Source organism: Aptenodytes patagonicus, chromosome Z (genome assembly GCF_965638725.1).
Source record: "Aptenodytes patagonicus chromosome Z, bAptPat1.pri.cur, whole genome shotgun sequence".
Classification (NCBI taxonomy): domain Eukaryota; kingdom Metazoa; phylum Chordata; class Aves; order Sphenisciformes; family Spheniscidae; genus Aptenodytes; species Aptenodytes patagonicus.
This window is the reverse complement of record NC_134982.1, coordinates 27779241-27797917: the sequence shown is the minus strand read 5'-3', so window position 1 is coordinate 27797917 and position 18677 is coordinate 27779241.

Below are 18677 nucleotides of genomic sequence, written 5' to 3'. Positions count from 1 at the left end.
AAGCACAGAGACAAAGGGATGGCTTATTAAAGTTACTGTGCAAAAGGGTGGCAACGTCAGCTCTGAACGTTTGTGGTCTGCAGAGCGGTACATGTTTCACAGAAGTCTTGCTATCAATTTTTCTTCCTATGCTAAGGAATAGCATATACCAAAGACCTAGGTATATTTTGGTCTTGTCCAGACCATATTTTAATTAGCCCTGATCAGATGGATAAGATGGAGTTTTGCCTCTGAAAAAGTTTGAAAGCTCCCTGACATCTGGTGGAGGATAATAATTAAGACTCGTGAGGATCTTGAAATGTTTCCTCACATAGGAAACATAGTTTCAGCCCAAAAGTAGAGTGTGCTTGGTATACAGAAGCTGAAGAACAGTCAAAAGAAGCTGTCTGACTGCTTTCTCCTAACTTCCAGCATTGGTAACTTCCAGCATTAGCACTACCATCTGCAGGGAGCTGGGAGACGAGTTCTTTGAGGTGGGAGGGGGTCCAGGCTGCTTCAGTGTGGAGCTCCTTCCCCAGTTTGTTCAAAGGTCAATTCCCGCACAGACAGGAAGGACTGGTGTTGCTTTGGAAGTGTTTCTGCTGGTATTACGTTAAAGGTGTACCATCCACAGCACTCTCTGAAGTGCCTGAAAGTATAAAATCATCAGTTTAAGATCTTTCCAAGGAAAATTAATGATGTGGCAGGCTCTGGTGGAAATAGGGTAGCAAATTCATACAACCCTGTAATCAACTGCCAAGCTGGACTGTGGTATCAACAACAGACACCTCTGATCACACAGAAAATAAACTGGAAGTCCGTATTTGAGGACATAGAAAAGATACATGTGAAAGAGCTGTCAAGCCAATTGCTCCAGACCTGCTGCTAGTGTGCAGCTCAGAAATATAATTATGTTGTATAAAAAAAAAAATTCCTTTCTAGACATTCATATTAAAAGGACAGCTACATGCCAAGAAATACAGTACATTTTTCTAAACACTTTTTAATGCAGAAATTAAAAGCTACTCTGTGAGATCCTATCTAAGCCTGAAGAAAGATGGTGAGGCAAGAATCAAAACTAAGGATGAACTGAACTTACTTAATTAGGTTTGAATGAGCACAGAGGCATTTTGAGTTGTGTTTTCCAGTATTTTGCTAACACTTATATTAAACAATGTAGTGCAAACTTAGGAGACTGTCTTGCTGAGTGTAACATCTGTATGTGATCCCCAGACTGGGCAGGAGGAAAGGAGGTGAGGGCAAGGATCAAAACTAAGGATGAGCTGCACAAAACTCTTGCAAGGACTGATGCACATGGAAGTAACTTGACAAATCCACCACAACCTGCTTCGACCTTGTAGCTGACCCTGCTCTGAGCAGGAGGTTAGACTATGGACCTCTGAAGGTTCCTTCCAACTTGAATTTCCTATGATCCTATAATCAGACACAGGCTATATGGATATCATTGCTGAAAAGTGGAGACCACCACATTTTTCTGAAATCAGTCACCACAATCAGTAACCACATCACTTTATTTATAATTGTGATCTCTATAGTTAATCTAGTGTGCAACTACACATCTGAGTAACAGTGACGACTCCAGTGATGGCTACCTCAACAGCCGGCATCTTGCTAATGTCAGAGCTGGAGTCAGATTTGCATTCAAATACTGCATAGCCCATCAGTACCTGTCAAGGCTTGACAGAAAAGTTTTACCACATCACAGGGTTTTAGGCATGTGACTGCTTTTTAAGGATTATTTTAAGAAAGGAAGACACCTACATTTGGAACCCTCTTTGTACAATATCTTAATTTAACTTGCAATTAAAGTATGCAGCTGGGGGGATTTAACTAGAGTCATTATAAGCTACAGCGGTGGCCTACCTGTCACCCACAGCCTCAAATTCACTTGTGATTGGAAGAAAGTCTCCCCTGCTGATCTTTGGTTCAAACAGACACAGCACAAACCAACATTTTCTTTGGTCTTCCTAAGAGAAGGCAGTTCCCAGCCTGAGCAGCTGGTGTTGGCTTTAAGCCAAAAAAAAAGGCTGAATGGATGGATTTAGGGACAGAATCATAAAATGACTAATCGAAACAGCAGTGCCTAACTCTCTCAATAGTTGCATGCTGCGCTGACATTTTTGGGCAGGTCAACTCTAGATGGCCCAGTTACTCTGTGGCATTCAAATCAAATATTACAATGTGGCCCTATTAGGGCCAATCATTAATACCCATTTTTTCCAGTGCTAAAACACTTAGACGAGATGCCAGGTGACTCTACAAGCTCTCGAGACAACAACCAGTAATGAATGTATGACCTGCTGAGTAATGAGGCCATTTCTAGGTAAAGACGAATGTTTACTTGCGAGCAATCTTATGGTTCACTTCACCTGAAAACCTTCTCAGAAAAATGCAGATGCTGCCTTACTGGATTCCAAGGGGAAATACCACCTAAAGAACCCTCTGAGGCTCTCAATTTTAAAAATTTTATTTCAAAGGATTTCACAGAGAAATCACTGGGGGAAAGGGCTTTGTAGACATCTGCTCGATCAGGATTTTCCAGGATGTCTATGGAGTATTTTATTAGCAAGGTTACTGAAGCCATCTTCTCAGCCATAGGAAAGAATACATAACTTGTGGGACATTACCATGTCCTATTACCATGATGGATGAAAAGATGAGTTATAGGCACTCATAACATCTGCATGGAGCACTGAATATTAACGATTTGCAGTTTCTTATAGCAAAGATGGATTTCAAGCTGCCCTGTATTTTTATTTTGGAAAAAAAAAAAAACAATCTGGAGCTGGCATTTTACATAATGGAGACAAACATTGTCAGTGAAACTTAGAACATACAGAATTGTTTACATCGGCTCACATGGGCCTGTATGAGGTGTGCAATGACTGGCCATGCCCTACACGCATAGAGCATGCCTTCTTTCAGCTACTGACACCTTCACTCAGTACTAGTGTGTTCTTCCACATACTGTTGTGTTGGGTTTTTGCCAATCTCCTGCATCTGTGGGGCATTTCAGGGGAACTGATCCTTCTGATTTCTTGTGACCTGGGAGATCTTTGCACATCAAAGGCCACTGATCATATGAATAGCAACCTCCTTTTCCCTCCAACCCCTGTCCCAGCCTTCTTTTTCCTCTTTCAATCAGTGACTGCCAGATTTTCTGGCTATGATAGAAAATATGAGCCTGACTACCAAATGACTTTCCCTGTTGCAACCCCATTAGAACTGTTGCAGTTCCACTTGGTCTCACAGGCCAGGAGCTGGGGTTTACCTGGAGGGACAAAGCAAGCTCACATCACCTTGGAAAATCATGCTTGGACTGCGGTCTACCAGCACCTAACAGGATCAAAGGGTCTTTCTGAACAGCCTGGAACGACCATATTTTCAACCACTGTAGTCAAGTATCTCAGAGGTATCTTAATACCATGTACTTACATACTAAAGAAGTTTCTATTTTATTTACAGGACAACCCTGAATGTCAGTCCTTCGTGAATATTACCACCTTTGCATATCAATTCCGTGTAGGGGTAACTTAAAGAATTAAGATCCATATATGTAACTTTATACTTAATCTGCTGTTTTGAAGAGAAGTATGCAAAACTTTTCACGATATGCTTAAACTAGTAGGCAAAGGCAGAAGACAGGCACACAGTCTCACATGGCTTCAATACTTTAGCATGGGCTTTCTAATCTGATTAGGAGAGCAACTGAAAGGGTATCACAGCTGTTGCTGGTGTGTGTTGGATGCTGTGTAAGATCTGCCTCTGAAGCTTTACCTGTGCTGTACAGTATGTCTTGCACTAGCAATTTATATAGCAGTTGCTAGAAAGCAGGTTTATTTACAAAGCACAGTGCTAACCCTAGTGGTGTCTGTTACCAGTCTTAGGAGTGGCTCAGCTGTGTTAGTGTGATACCTGCCCAGGTTAAATTACATTTCTGTGCATGGTCGAGGTTCAGGTACATTACAGGCAGCAGCAAGAGCTAGCTCTACTTTAAATCTGTCACTAAAGGATGTGGATTTCAACTAAAGGTAATTTATTTTTTCCCCTGGATGAAGATCTGGAGTATATGTGTACAAGACTATGCTAATTATTCAAAGCCAGTTAGTCACCGGTTATGTCCATAATGTTTTGAGGTTAAAAAGTTAGGGAGAACTACAATTCTTCACTTAAAAAGCTGTGGTTAGTCACAGATGAAGCAGGGATACCAGATACTTCCTGAGTCCAGACACACAATCTTGCTGTGCTCAGGTCTTAGCTGCTGTCCTTCATAGCTACTAGATCCTGCATATCACCCTACTGGTAAGATCTTGCAGCTTTAAGGAGCAATGTACTTTCCTCTAAGAGACAGAGCATCTCGGCAGCCCGTGTGAGTCCTCAAATACTCACTCCCCCCTGACAAATTGTATTTGTTAGAAATTCCTGAAATATTCTCATTAATCTCAATTTTACCATGATGTCTCAAGACAGCAGGTCTCAAGGAGGGAGAGCCACAAGAGTCTTGAAGAGTCCCCTCACATACCTTCAGTATTTGCATACGGCTATGCAGGGGGAGGAGGGAAGGAGGAGGCTTGCTTGTGTAACTCCAGAAGCTGAGGAGAAGCTGTGGGAGGCTGAAGAGCGATACAGCACAGCTGCATTGACACTAATAAATTCAAGCACACCTAGGGACAGTCCCAAGCACAATTCCCCAGGACAGCACCCTTGCACATTGCACCAACCGTGCCTGTGGCTCTGCTGTCCTGCGCAGGAGAGCAGACTTTGCTGGCCACCCTTGTCCCGGGGTGGTGGGCAGCTGGCAGAGGAGCTGGTGCCTCTCGGCTCTGGCCATAGCAGAGGTGGGAGCATGAGGGGCATGGAACCACCAAGGAGCTGCTCTTCAGCTCCCCCATTTGATATCTGCATGTGCAAGCGGCAGCCACAGGATTGTGCTGAGGCTGAAGGCTGAGGCCATGCAGGATGGCTGCTGCTGCAGCTTGTGGCCTCTGCCTGCTCTGTCAGCTGCCCCGTAACTGCTGCAAGAGGGACTGCCTTTCCTTGCAGGCACCTTCCTGGGCACTACTGCTGAAGCAGTCGAGGAGGATCTCAGTCTTGGTGAGCGGACTTGTGCACTTTATTGCATTTGCTGTGACCAACTACAACATGATGGCGAAGGTGGCAACTTGCCCCGTGCTCCAGTCAGTTGCTAAGCTAATATGCATTCCTGCTACTTCTGCTTTACTTGCCACAGTAGCCCTGGGACACTGTCACTTGAGAGCATAACAGGTCCTCTTTCCCCTTCCCTAAAGAACAATTCTTGACTTCGTATAGCACCAGTTTCATCAAGGACCTGATCTCAGAAGATGCCATGTCCCATCTGGCCCCCTCTACTTCCCATCAGGCAATCTCAGACACAGTTTTCATTCACCAAATCCAGGCCTCAGGGCCTGGATTCCCAGTTGCTGACGATAACTTTTGAAAGAGCTAGCCCCTGGCCCCAGGTATCAGCCCTGAGCGGTTGAGAGGTCTTTTCAATTAGTTGTCACCACCTGTAGTCAGGCCTGGCAGTCCATCTCCAACTCCTTCACACAACTCTGTAGGGTATCAGAAAGACTGAAGAGAGATAAAGGATCAAATGGTCAGGAGAAAACTTCACCAACCCGCGGCACAAAGTGGTCTGAGAGGTTTGATTATAAAGAATAATTTTTGTTTTGTGAAATTTTCCAGATTTCTCTGAAAAGTCATTAAACAAGGGTGTATGTATCAAAATCACAGACCTTTGCCACTGGCAGCCATCTGGCTCCTCTGAGCATTTTAATGGCTTGAAAATATATTTATTTCTCAGTACACTACAGCTATTGAAATAAGTTCCTAATTCTTACCCAGTTTCATATTCAAAATTACCCAAAGAGTAAAGCAATATTTTTATATCTCTGTCCTTGATGGCTACTCTAGTAAAAGATAAATTATTTGTTATTAAAATATCTTGAAAAATCAAGCTAGCACAGGGCACAATTTTTTTCCTCTCATCTGAAAAGCTATTAGTATGTTCCTCAGGGAAGAGGTGATTAGTTTGTATTGGCAATGTAGTAACAGAATTCTCCCATAAGCCTTCTCATTAGGCAGAGGAAAATATAGACGTTTGCCCCAGAATTATGATGCTGGGACTAGTTAATGACCAAGAAGTCATTTGAACAGAGACATGACAGTGAGTAGCATTACACTTTCATACTACAGCATTCCTGACATGAGTAGCTGGGTTATAAGCATCATTACAGGCATGAATAGCAACTTTTAGAAGTGTTTGTGCTCCATCTGCAGTGAAAAAGAGGGCTGCTGAAAGACGGCATAGTCAACACTAGCAGCAGGGAACAGAAGAGCAAAGAAAGAGGGAGAAGAAAGCTAGCGGCTTCATATAGAATTTAGGCCTTCGTTCAGTTTTGGTACTATTTCAAAGTTGTTTCGTCATCACTAATTCACTAGCTGGATCAGGTATCAAACACATCAGTAACAGTGAGAAGTTTGGTTTTCTGTTGATCTCACTTGTAGCCAGACTCATACTCCTTCAAAAACTGGGCGTGCAAATTGGCACTCCAAAATTTAAGCAAATCCAAAAAGTGAGTTTCAGTGTGGTTGACAACAAGAGGCAGCTATAATGATTTTCAGCTGATGGGGAACTTAACAGAAATTTTGTGGTGACTTGTGTGTGTAGATGCATACATAAATTGCAATGGAGATTTCAGAGAACAATATAGCAGAAAACAAGCAGGATAGGCTATTCATTATCAAGATAATTTGACTGGCCGGTGGGTGAGGAATTGGTTAGATGGTCGCATCCAGAGGGTAGTGGTCAACGGCTCAATGTCCAGATGGAGACTGGTGACGAGTTGCATCCCACAGGGGTCCATATTGGGACCGGTATTGTTTAATATCTTCATCAATGACATAGACAGTGGGATTGAGTGCACCCTCAGCAAGTTTGCAGATGACACCAAGCTGAGTGGTGTGGTTGACACGCCAGAGGGATGGGATGCCATCCAGAGGGACCTGGACAAGCTGGAGAAGGGGGCCCATGTGAGCCTCATGAGGTTCCACAAGGCCAAGTGCAAGGTCCTGCACCTGGGTTGGGGCAACCCCCAGTATCAATACAGGCTGGGGGATGAAGGGATTGAGAGCAGCCCTGCCGAGAAGTACTTGGGGGTACTGGTGCATGAAAAGCTGGATGTGAGCCAGCAATGTGCGCTCACAGCCCAGAAGGCCAGTCATATCCTGGGCTACATCAAAAGAAGCGTGGCCAGCAGGTTGAGGGAGGTGATTCTGCCCCTCTCCTCTGCTCTGGTGAGACCCCACCCGGAGTACTGTGTCCAGCTCTGGAGCCCTCAGCATAAGAAAGACACGGACCTGTTGGAGCGGGTCCAGAAGAGGGCCACGAAAATGATGAGGGGGATGGAACACCTCTCCTCTGAAGAAAGGCTGAGAGAGTTGGGGTTGTTCAGCCTAGAGGAGAGAAGGCTTTGGGGAGACCTTATTGCAGCCTATCAGTACTTAAAGGGGGCTTATAAAAAAGATGGCGGCAAACTTTTTAGCAGGGCCTGTTGCGACAGGACAAGGGGGAATGGCTTTAAACTAAAGGGGGGTAGATTTAGACTAGATATAAGGAAGAAATTTTTTACGCTGAGGGTGGTGAAACACTGGCACAGGTTGCCCAGAGAGGTGGTGGATGCCCCATCCCTGGAAACAGCCTGTTAGGCTGGACGGGGCTCTGAGCAACCTGATCTAGCTGAAGATGTCCCTGCCCATGGCAGGGGGGTTGGACTAGATGACCTTTAGAGGTCCCTTCCAACCCAAACTATTCTATGATTCTATGATTCTATAATTCTAACAAAGGAATTTAGTGTATCTGTGTTGGAAAAGAGAGAAAAGTGTCCATTACCACCTGGGGAACAACTTTCTCCTACATGTTCCTTTTCACACTCACCCTGAGTTGCCATGTCCCCTTCTCCAGGAGCTTGGAGGCCAGTGAAATCTCCACTGAGAGCTACTGCACAGTACACATCTGCACAAGAACTGTGACTTATTTAAGTCTTAACTTGTTAAGTCTTAATAAAAAAAATAATATTTATGGTAAACTCATTACCTGTTGTAATAAATTTGTAAAAAGTTTGCATTCACCTCCATTTTTACATTGGCAGTAAACCTCCATTGTGCTATGCCTCTGCTGTATGTCAGCAGGAGGACAGAACGACAAAGGAAGATTTAACAAGAATTACAAAGTTCTGGTGTGAGGGACCCCACTATACCCACGGTAGGAGCCACCTATATTAGTAAGTATGGATTGAGAACAATCAATCGCCGGAACAAGCTCCCCAGGGACATGGTAGAGCCCCTGTCGCTGGAGGTTTTCAAGATGCAATTGGACAGGCTGCTAGATAATCTCATCTAGGCTCCCTTTCCCACGCAAGGTTGGACCAGGTGACCTTTTGACACCCCTTCCAACCTGGACTGTTCTATGATTCTATGACAAACCCAGGAAAAGTGCCTGAGAAAAAGACAGACAAGAAATACCATTTAAAGAGAAGGGCCTGGTTAAACCAAAAGTTTGGACGCAACTTGTTTGCAAGGAGAATCTCCATGTGGAAAGAAACCATTGTAATAGCCTCTGAGGAAGAGAAAAAACGTTTGAGTTGAGAACTGCTTTGAAACCATGGTCTTGGGGGAATTTTCACTGCTAACCTTCCTGCTTTCAAAACACAGATGCATTCCTGCTTACTTGCTGCACTTTTCTAATAGACAGCAAGATGAGAACTTTTGCAGGGCTCTGCTCATATTAAAGAAATGTTGATTTTCGTGGTTTATTGATGTTTGGGAAGCCAACTAAGCAGGGTGGTGAGGAAAGAAAGACACCACAAGTTTCATCACAACTCAGAGCAATCCCTCCGAAACACCTGCTACACCTCACTTCTCTGGCTTTTCAGCAGCATTTTTAGAGGTGAGCTGAACCTCAGCTATTGACCCAAAGTACAGTGTGTCCCTTTGAGAGCACGGCCTTCCTAGTGATGCTTTGTGTCCTCCTTGTTATAAACATTCTTCCTGATCTGTTTTAGAACTTGACAGAATAATTTGGGAAGATGATATAAATATTTCTAATGAGGATTACAGGGGGGAAATAAGGTATGTCCCTCTAAGTAGAATGACTCCAAAAAATTGCATTTTGCATGATAAAAGCACTAAACCCTCTTAGATTCAAATGTGAGTGCGTGACACACAAATAAAACTTTACAGTTAAATGCAGAGACAAGTTCCTACAGTACATCCACAAATACCTTTTTAAAGTTTATACTGAAAGACCCTGTTTCAGAGGGAAACCTCTGAAAAAACTAGAGTCTGAAAGTTCTCTTCCAGGACACACCAGCCCCCTGAGGAGAAACCACAGGAGAATCACAGGGGCATAATTGGGAACAGGATATCATGTTGAACATTGCTTATTTGACACAACTTTTGTTCCGTTCCGAAGAGATGGAGACTGTTCTGGGTGTGAGGAATGAATCAGACTCAAGAGGCTGCTGAGAATGAAAACACGCAATCCTAAATGTTACTTTAGCCCAGAACAGAAGAGAGAGTAATTTTTGCAGAAAAAAGTACATACTAGATAAAAATCAGATGTATTGCCTGTGTCTCAGCCCAAAGAAATGAAAAAATTAAAAATTTGGCTTCATATCAAAACTACTGATAGCCTGGACATTGAGTTTCATTTGGATCTCATTTAATTATCTAATAATTAATAGTAAAAATTGAAAAATAGTTGGGTTTTGTTTTAACTAGATTAAATCTAATTTGGCTCTTATTCAGATAATAAAGCTACTGAGATCATTTTAATTCATCAGGCTTCCAGTGGAAGATCAGGTAATTCATATGGCATACTTATTAAAACAGGTCACACCTGATTTGCTCTTAATTAGAATCTCAACGTAATGCATTGCAATACGAATAGTTACATGCATCTCTCCATGGCTGTAAATGACTACAGCGGTTTTGTGATCATTACTCCAGTTATTTTTTAACTAACTAATAATACATGTATAGAATTTCTCATGAAATATGAGTCAGCTGAACAAAGCTGCCAGTTTAATTAACCCAGTGATGAGGTTGCTTCCTACCTTCCCTCACAAAACCATCTCTCTTTTTTTTGCCACAATGACCCAGATAAGAAAGGACTGCATTTGCAAGAAAAATTCCTTTAAAGAGAGCCTTTTAATTGTCACCAATTTGTTTACAATGTGTTAAAAATTCACACCTGCACACCATCCAATATTTCTGTGTTCCTTTTGATTCTTCATCAAAACCAGAACTTAAAAATTATGCAACCTGTAGCATGATCATGATGGGGGGAAGTGGGAAGACTGCAACTTGCACAGCTAATATTTAAGTATTGCAGGTCAAATAGGTGTAATACCTGCATATTCTCACAGTGTGATCGGTCCTGGAGAGGTGGGCACATCTTTCCACCCTGCTATCACATGATAACTAAGTCATGGGCAGTTTTCTTGCTTTTGAGCCATCTGCTACTATATTGCCCTGTGTGACTGTTTCTCTTCCTTTAACAGCCGCAGTCATCTTGATTTCTGGGGCATGCTACAGGCAGAGAAAGGCCCTGTACACAGCATGCAGGCAAACCTATGTCGTTGCCCAGCCCTTGTTAGTTTAAGGTTTGCTAGAGGCCAGGGTGACGAGTAGGAGGAGCATCAGCAGGGCTGGTGCAGAATTGCAGATGGAGTGGATGGAAGTGGGACTTGTTGTGGTTTAACCTGGCAGGCAGCTAAATACCACACAGCTGTTCACTCAATCACCCCCACTAGTGGGATGGGGAAGAGAATCAGGAAAAAAAAAGTAAAATTTGTGGGTTGAGATAAAGACAGTTGAATAGGACAGAAAAGGAAGGGAAAATAATAATAATAATAATAATAATAATAATAATAATAATAATAATAATAATAATAATAATAATAATAATAATAATAATAATAATAATAATAATAAAGATGATGATGAAAGAATATACAAAACAAGTGATGCACAATGCAATTGCCCCCCACCCGCCGACCAATGCCCAGCCAATTCCCGAGCAGCAGTCACCACCCCTCAGCCAGCTCCCCCCAGTTTATATACTGAGCATGACGTCACATGGTATGGAACAGCCCTTTGGCCAGTTTGGGTCAGCTGTCCTGGCTGTGCCCCCTCCCAGCTTCTCGCTGGCAGGGCATGAGAAGCTGAAAAGTCCTTGACTAGCGTAAGCACTACTTCGCAACAACTAAAACATCGGTGTGTTATCAACATTATTCTCGTACTAAATCCAAACCACAGCACTGTACCAGCTACTAGGAAGAAAACTAACTCTATCCCAGCTGAAACCAGGACAGACTGCACATGGGTACTTGGAAAGAGCAGAGTGGGAAGGCAAGTTTCTTGGGTGCAAGTATACCACAGGCATTGGATACCATAATAGCTACACCAAGGAAGAAAAGAACAATCTCTCCTGCTGCTGCACTGACAAGGGGGCATGCATGACACAAGCTAACAAATACACCATGATGGTCATGCCAGTGGTGTCCTCATTAGAAGAGGCTGTAGCATCCCAGAGAGGGTTAGCTGCAATAATTTTGGCATCATTAGCAGCAGATATTCTTCTTTCTGGGATGTCCAGCCTGAACCCCTGGTATTGAGCTCTGCTCTCTTCAGAGAACAGCTTCCATTTACTACTCTGACTCTTGCCTGCATTAATCTATTTTTGCCTTTGCAACTGAGCAAAGTTGTCAGAGTTTATTTGTAATCACTAAGCAAAGATGCCAGATGTTTGGCAGCTTTATGCCACTAGAAAAAAGTTGAATAGCCTTTATAAAACATGGAACCAGAGTTAGCATCTAAGCCAAGTTTAGGTTGGTGCTGCCTCTGGCACCTGCCCCTGCTGGCAGGTGGATGGTGACTCACAGCAACAGCTCTGTATGTGCATGTGCTGTTTGAGACAAGCTGCTCAGGGGGTAATGAGAAAATGCAGGCAATGCTATCACTTGCACAGCAAGAAAGGGGCATCCATGTTTATTCCTCTGTGGTCAACATAAATAACAAATTCAGAGAAGAGCATTCCAACTTTGGAGCAACTTGGGCGCCTGTGTTAAGGTATCTGTTCACTCTACAGCACGGATATCTCCCAGCAGCAGCGATTCCTAAGGAGAAGGGTACAAAGAAGCTAACTGTGTCTTAGACACAGGTGTCTCACTCTCTCTAGGGTACCAATTACTATAGATGCAACAGGCGAGCCTTGCTCTATTACTGTGCTGGCGGCCCTTAGATCAGATCACCTCAAGGGACAGGAACAAGCCATTTTTGGTGGCTGCCTCCAGCACCAGTTGATTCAACAAAGCCAAGATTTGCTATTTTTTTGCACTCACTGCTTTTGCCCAGCTCTTACAGACAACTTTGGTGAGATTGAGGAGCGTAAGGCAGGCTTCCACAACTCATTCAAGTCAACTTTATAGCCCTCTTTGTGTGCTTCTATATCAATAACTCACCTGTGTGCCCAAGCCCAAATTGCATGGAGAGGGGAAGAAAATTAGGTTAGAAATCCATCATTTTGCCTAGTTAGGGCAGTTGTCAGGACTGTGTTTCAGGGCATTTAAAAAAAAAACAATCCTTAAATGCCATCTAGTGGTAAAAGCTACTTTTTTTTTACATTTCTGCTTTACAGAGAAACGCAACTGAAAAAGGAGCACTGTGCAAAGGCATGGTTAGACCTGTTTGGATTTTTTTAGTTTCCTTCACATTCTTATCCCTGAATGTTGTAAGGTCAGAAGCACTAGGAATATTGGAAATTTGTTCACAGGACTTAAGCTCTGCAGTGCCATGTACTGTGGTGTCTCACTTTTGAGTGCCTCAACATGGGAGCAAGAACTGTAGTTGCGCATGAGGAGCCTGTCCTTGCAGTAGGACAACAGGTAGGTTTCCTACATGCAGTAGGTCTCTGTGTGAACCCAGAAGCCTCAGGATGCTGGGAGGGGAGACGACTACACATTATGCAGGGACAAAAGGAACCTCACATGCAGAAACTTTAAAGCCAAGATATGCTTTATGGTATCTTAAAACTGGTTCAAAGATGCTGCAGCAAGACTGTAGCAAGCAGTACCAAGCAAAGCATCAAGATGTAGTTCACTGATTCTATTTAAAATCCCTGTGCTGGCTCTAAACAAGCTGTCAACATTGGCTGAAACAGTCTACATAGCACGAATTCCAACTAAAATTACTGACCTCTTGGTGGTACCTTGCAGCCTTTTGCAAACACTTCCTGGTCCTACTTGACAAAAACCCTGTGCCCCAATGTCCTCAGTACCTATCAGAAGAGAGGTCACTGACCAGCTGCCTCCTGTTTGGATACACAGTGTTTTGGGGCTGCACTTCTGCAGAAATACTCCTCCTGTCTCTGAGAGGATGCTGCTGGGCCCCCTGGCCAGCCCAAGACCAGATCAAGGCTGGGCCAGTGATCTGCCCAAACTTTGAGGAACTGGATGGTGTCCTCTAGCACAACACAGACATACTGCTATACTTTCAACTCCACATGACAGCAGAGGAGCCTTTAATCCATCCCCAGGCAATTTGCCTCCTCCAGAGCAGCACCATGGCAAGAGGTAGACAATGTGATCCCAGTGGATGCTCTAAGGTCAAGCACTTGTTCTCCAAGCAGTGCCACTTCAGCCAATGCCCCCACCCTTAAGAAAGCTTAGGACAACACCAGAGAGCCTAGATCATGTTTGGAGGCATCTGTTTTTCAAGCAATGTACATCCATATGAAAAGGAGGGTGGTGGGAAGGGAGAACAAGCCAGTCTCTGGATTCCCTGCTGAAAAGAGCTGCAGCTTGATCTGCTGCAACTGGTTTTCTCTTTAATTTCTTTTCCCTGTAGCTGAGTTCTCTTTAAGACATGCACATATGTGGTGGTGTCTGCAGTAGTGTTACTATTACTAAAATAGGTTGTCAGGGCACTGAACTTGGCATATGTCATTGCCTGATCAAATGTGATACACTGATGAAAGAATCATTAAGTTCCAGGAAGACTTCTGAGGATTTCCCTGTGACAATGCACAGCTCAATGCATGTTATCACCACATGAACAACTTTTTGGAGAATATCCATGGGGTTGCAAGGCTAGAAACAAGTATCAGTGAGGCCCATCATCACCACTTCCTAAGAAACCCAAAACCAGAAAAGAGCAGCCAAAGATCTACCCCAACACCTGCAATGCAGTGGGGCTGGCTCCAGCAACCCACATGGAGAAGGAGATGCACAAGGATACAGGATAATGAGCATCAAGCCTACAAATTACATGAAATTGGGAACTGCTATGTTTAAGCTCACTTTTATGACAGAAAATATCTGTATTTCCACACACATGAAATCACACTCACAGAAGCCTTTAACATCTCAGAGGTGGGACAAAGCAATTGCCTCAGTCAAAAGAGACACTTTTGATCAGGCATATGACCCTCTACTGAAACACCAAGCAAAATCATAAAGACCCATTTCTCTTCAGAGATTCCCTCATTTTCTTCATCCCAAAGCAGCATAGGGCACAGTCAGGGCAGCTAATTTGATGTTACACATAAAGTGACAGCTACTGCAGGAAAGCAGGCTGTATCTGCATGAGTGAACAAAACGTGTGGAGGGACAGAAAGCTGAGCAAAGCAGCCGAGCTGTGAGGGAGCAGGGCAAGGTCCACGGTTCACTGCTAAAGGCAGATTGTATGAGACGTGCAGTGGCAGACAGCAAGAGAGGGCCAAGCAGGTCCATTTTCACAACTCGTTGTGGAGGAAGATGGAAAGGCCTTAAGGATTTGCTGCTGTAAAAGGACTGTGGTTTCACCAGGCCATGAAGACTGTGATGGCAAAGATGGCTTCAAGCACTACTCCACCTCCTTCATCTCCTTGTGCTGCCCTCAGGAGGAGGAACCTGGAAACAGCCACAGATGAGGACCACATCCTCCACTGGGGTAGGGGAATGAGGGCATGAGGGCACAGGGAGAGCAACCCTGGGGCCATGCATGCTGGGCTGGCACATCTGCCTGCAACTCTTGGTTGTTCCTGCATGGCATCAGCCTGGGGAAAGAACAGGCAGTGATAGAGCTCTGTGTCCTCACCCTTCCTACCCTCCAGGCCCTCCCTGCAGGCTTTGGGGTCCTGTAATTCGCTCATGCAGCATGCACAGTGGCATTTTCTTTCATGCAGGTTTGGGCTCGTGATAGCTGTGTGGGGAGAAGAGCTCTCCTGGATATCTTGCCCTTAGCCAGACAGTCTGTATTTCAGCCTTGCTGTCCGTGCCTCCTACAAGCCATTTCATCTTCCTTCCGCTATCCCCTGCCCTTTGGTGACAAATGCCCCTGTGACTGAAGTCCTCCCCTCCCTTTAATACAGAAGGTGCAGGAACCAGGTGTCTGTTTTCTGTTTAGCTAGATTGGGATGCCACCTATACTTGCGAGTGTAACTACCCCATCCCAGAGGAGCAAGGAGTATGGATGGAGGTGGCTGCAACAGCAGCTTATCAGTCCATGTCAAGGGCCCACCAAGAACATGGGCTCCAAAGGGGCACATTCAGAGGCAACAACCGATTGGCTTTATCGTGAGATCAAAGAAGAGCAGAACTGAGACCTTAGACCTGTGGCTGAACCATTCACCAACCAAGAGGTCTGTCTGAAAGTTGGCTGGTTGTGGTGATGGCTGCCACTTCCTTCAAACTTAATGCCGCTGCACGTGGATGCAAATCACACTCTCCATACCTCGTTCCTCCACCTGGTCTGCTGCTATTCCCATCTGCTGCTTCCTGATAGCAAGGCACGGTGGAACAACATCCTGTGGTGACAGCCAAGGTATCCCAACGTGTTTCCCCCAGGTGGCAGGGATGTACATCTCTTCCACCTTCTCCATTTTCATCTGCTGCAAACCTTTCAGACCATGCACTGTTTGAAGTGCTGGCATCATTTTTCATCCTCTTTTCACTGCTTAAACTTTATAATCCATTATTTTTACAATGAAATATATGACTTGCAGATCAAAGGCCTGAGATTAAGCTGATCTTTTAATAAGAAGATAGTGTGATTCCCTGAACTTAATACAATTTCATACAAGACAGTGGATGAAATCTCTGCTCTTTCAGAAAGTACCTTCTTCCAGCTCAGGTCCTTGTTTACTTATACACATTAACAGAAATCATCTTGATACAAACAAGAGCACTGCCTGAAATGAAACACTTTTTGACACAGACAATACATAAATTCTCAGCCGATAAGACATACCTTTCCAATGAGAAACTACGGAGGAGCAAAACTGAGGTCTGAAACTGTGTTTTTTGTTTTAATATCTCCTAGGACGTACAGTCCACACTAGAGCTTTACCCCCTTTTACAAAATGCTTTAAAGAAGACAAGCTACATATATATTTTGCCCATTTCCTTTCAGTTAGGACATGCATAGATGTGGATTTGCCTCTTGCCTGCTTGTGTAGGCCACCCTCTGGAGTTAAAGCATTTGGTTCTGGCAGTTTCTGGTCAGAATGGTACTTAATGAGCTGCGCATGAGTGCATGACCCGATTGCCTTTGCAGTAAAAAGTAGTGTTCATGCTAAAATAACACTGCAACATACTGTGATTTTTGAGCTCACATGTCTTTGGGCTTATTATTTATTGGAAATGGGTCATTATTTCAGCAGCTGCAAGAAGCAAGTGAATAAAGGTAGCACTACCTCAGCTTCTAACTCAGACTGAAAGTGTTGTATTATCTGCTCTCCACAGGAGCTATGAAAGGTTCAAGCTTGCTTGTGTTGAGTGAGGCCTAACCTGAAACCTATTGTAGTCCCATGTTGCTACCAAGTTTTAGTAAGTAATGGCATAAGCCCAAAGTAAAAACATTTCAGAATTTCCTAGATAGATTGCAATGGCAAAAATAATCACTAATTTGATGCTGATACGAAAGTTCAACAGGCAATAAGCCAACACCTTGTATTCAGCAGCCAAAAAGCAGGCCACAGAAGCATGGCTACAACTTTGTGGCCTGCATCATGACACACTGCAAACTTTAAAGCCCTCACCCCTTCAGAGACTCTTTCAGCATAGTGAGAACCAGCAGTCAAGGAGAGACCAAAACAACAACAAAAAAGTTATATGGATTATATATATATGAAATATATATATGAAAACATATGAAATAGATATATACATCTATATGAAATGTGTACATCACTTCCTCTAAAGGTTGCGCTGGTTTTGGCTGGGATAGAGTTGATTTTCTTCACAGTAGCTGGTATGGGGCTGTGTTTTGGATTTGTGCTGGAAACAGTGTTGATAACACAGGAATGTTTTAGTTACTGCTGAGCAGTGCTTACACAGAGTCAAGGCCTTTTCTGCTTCTCACCCCACCCCACCAGCGAGTAGGCTGGGGGTGCACAGCTGACCCCAACTGACCGAAGGGATATTCCACACCATATGACGTCATGCTCAGCATATGAAGCTGGTGGAAGGAGAAGGAAGGGGACATTCGGGGTTATGGCGTTTGTCTTCCCAAGTAACCGTTACGCGTGATGGAGCCCTGCTTCCCTGGAGATGGCAGAACACCTGCCTGCCCATGGGAAGTAGTGAATGAATTCCTTGTTTTGCTTTGCTTGCGTGCGCAGCTTTTGCTTTACCTATTACACTGTCTTTATCTCAGCCCATGAGTTTTCTCACTTTTACCCTTTCAATTCTCTCCCCCATCCCAGCGGGGGTGAGTGAGTGAGCGGCTGTGTGGGGCTTAGTTGCCGGCTGGGGTTAAACCACAACAAAGGTGAACGCTTCCCCTAAAGGTGGTGCATTATTTGGGACATATCTGCTAGCAGGAGTAGATGTCCATGTATGTAATACATTCACTATTGTGAGGTCTAAAAACTTTTATGTTTTATAGTATGACCTACTATGATGTACTTCTTGTTTCTGGAGCAAGGTGCAAAAGTGAGAAAGGATACCACAGTTACAGTTTGTTAACAACTGAGAAGCATCGTGCTTATCAGAGACAAAGCACATTTAAGAAACAGAAGCCTGTGAGGTGAAGGTTTGAAAATTATCATATTGAGATGGGGCTGTGGGGGAAAACCCAAGAACCCTCTCCAGCTGCCTCTGGAAATCCCAGCAACAGAATTTTATACAGGACTGCAATACTGCAATTCTCAGCACAGATTTAACATAGCAGCCTTGAATGCTGCTCTGACAGCTACAATTGCAACACTCTCCAGGCACTGCAATTTCTAGTCGGGATATGAAGCAGTTTGCCACAGTAGAGACTGAGAACTCTCAAGCAAAAAAAAAAAGGCAAGCAAAACCGTGCAGCACTTTTGTAGAATAGTGTACGTCCTAGAATTACTTTCCACTCTATCATGCGTTACAGGTTAAACCCTGGAATATGCCAACAGCAACAAGCTCTCCCTGGCACGACCAAGTTTAGACGCAGATTGAGGCCGTTAACAGATTTCGAGCACTTCCAGCCCTGAGACCGCCCCATGCAGGCCCCGAGCTTAACACCCCGCTTCTCTTTGGGGGTTTCTGGTCATCTCTCCTCTTCTCTCCGGCGCTGCCTCCCTGCCATGAACCGCGCCAGCCCCAACTAACGATGCACGACCCTCCTTCGGGAGCCTC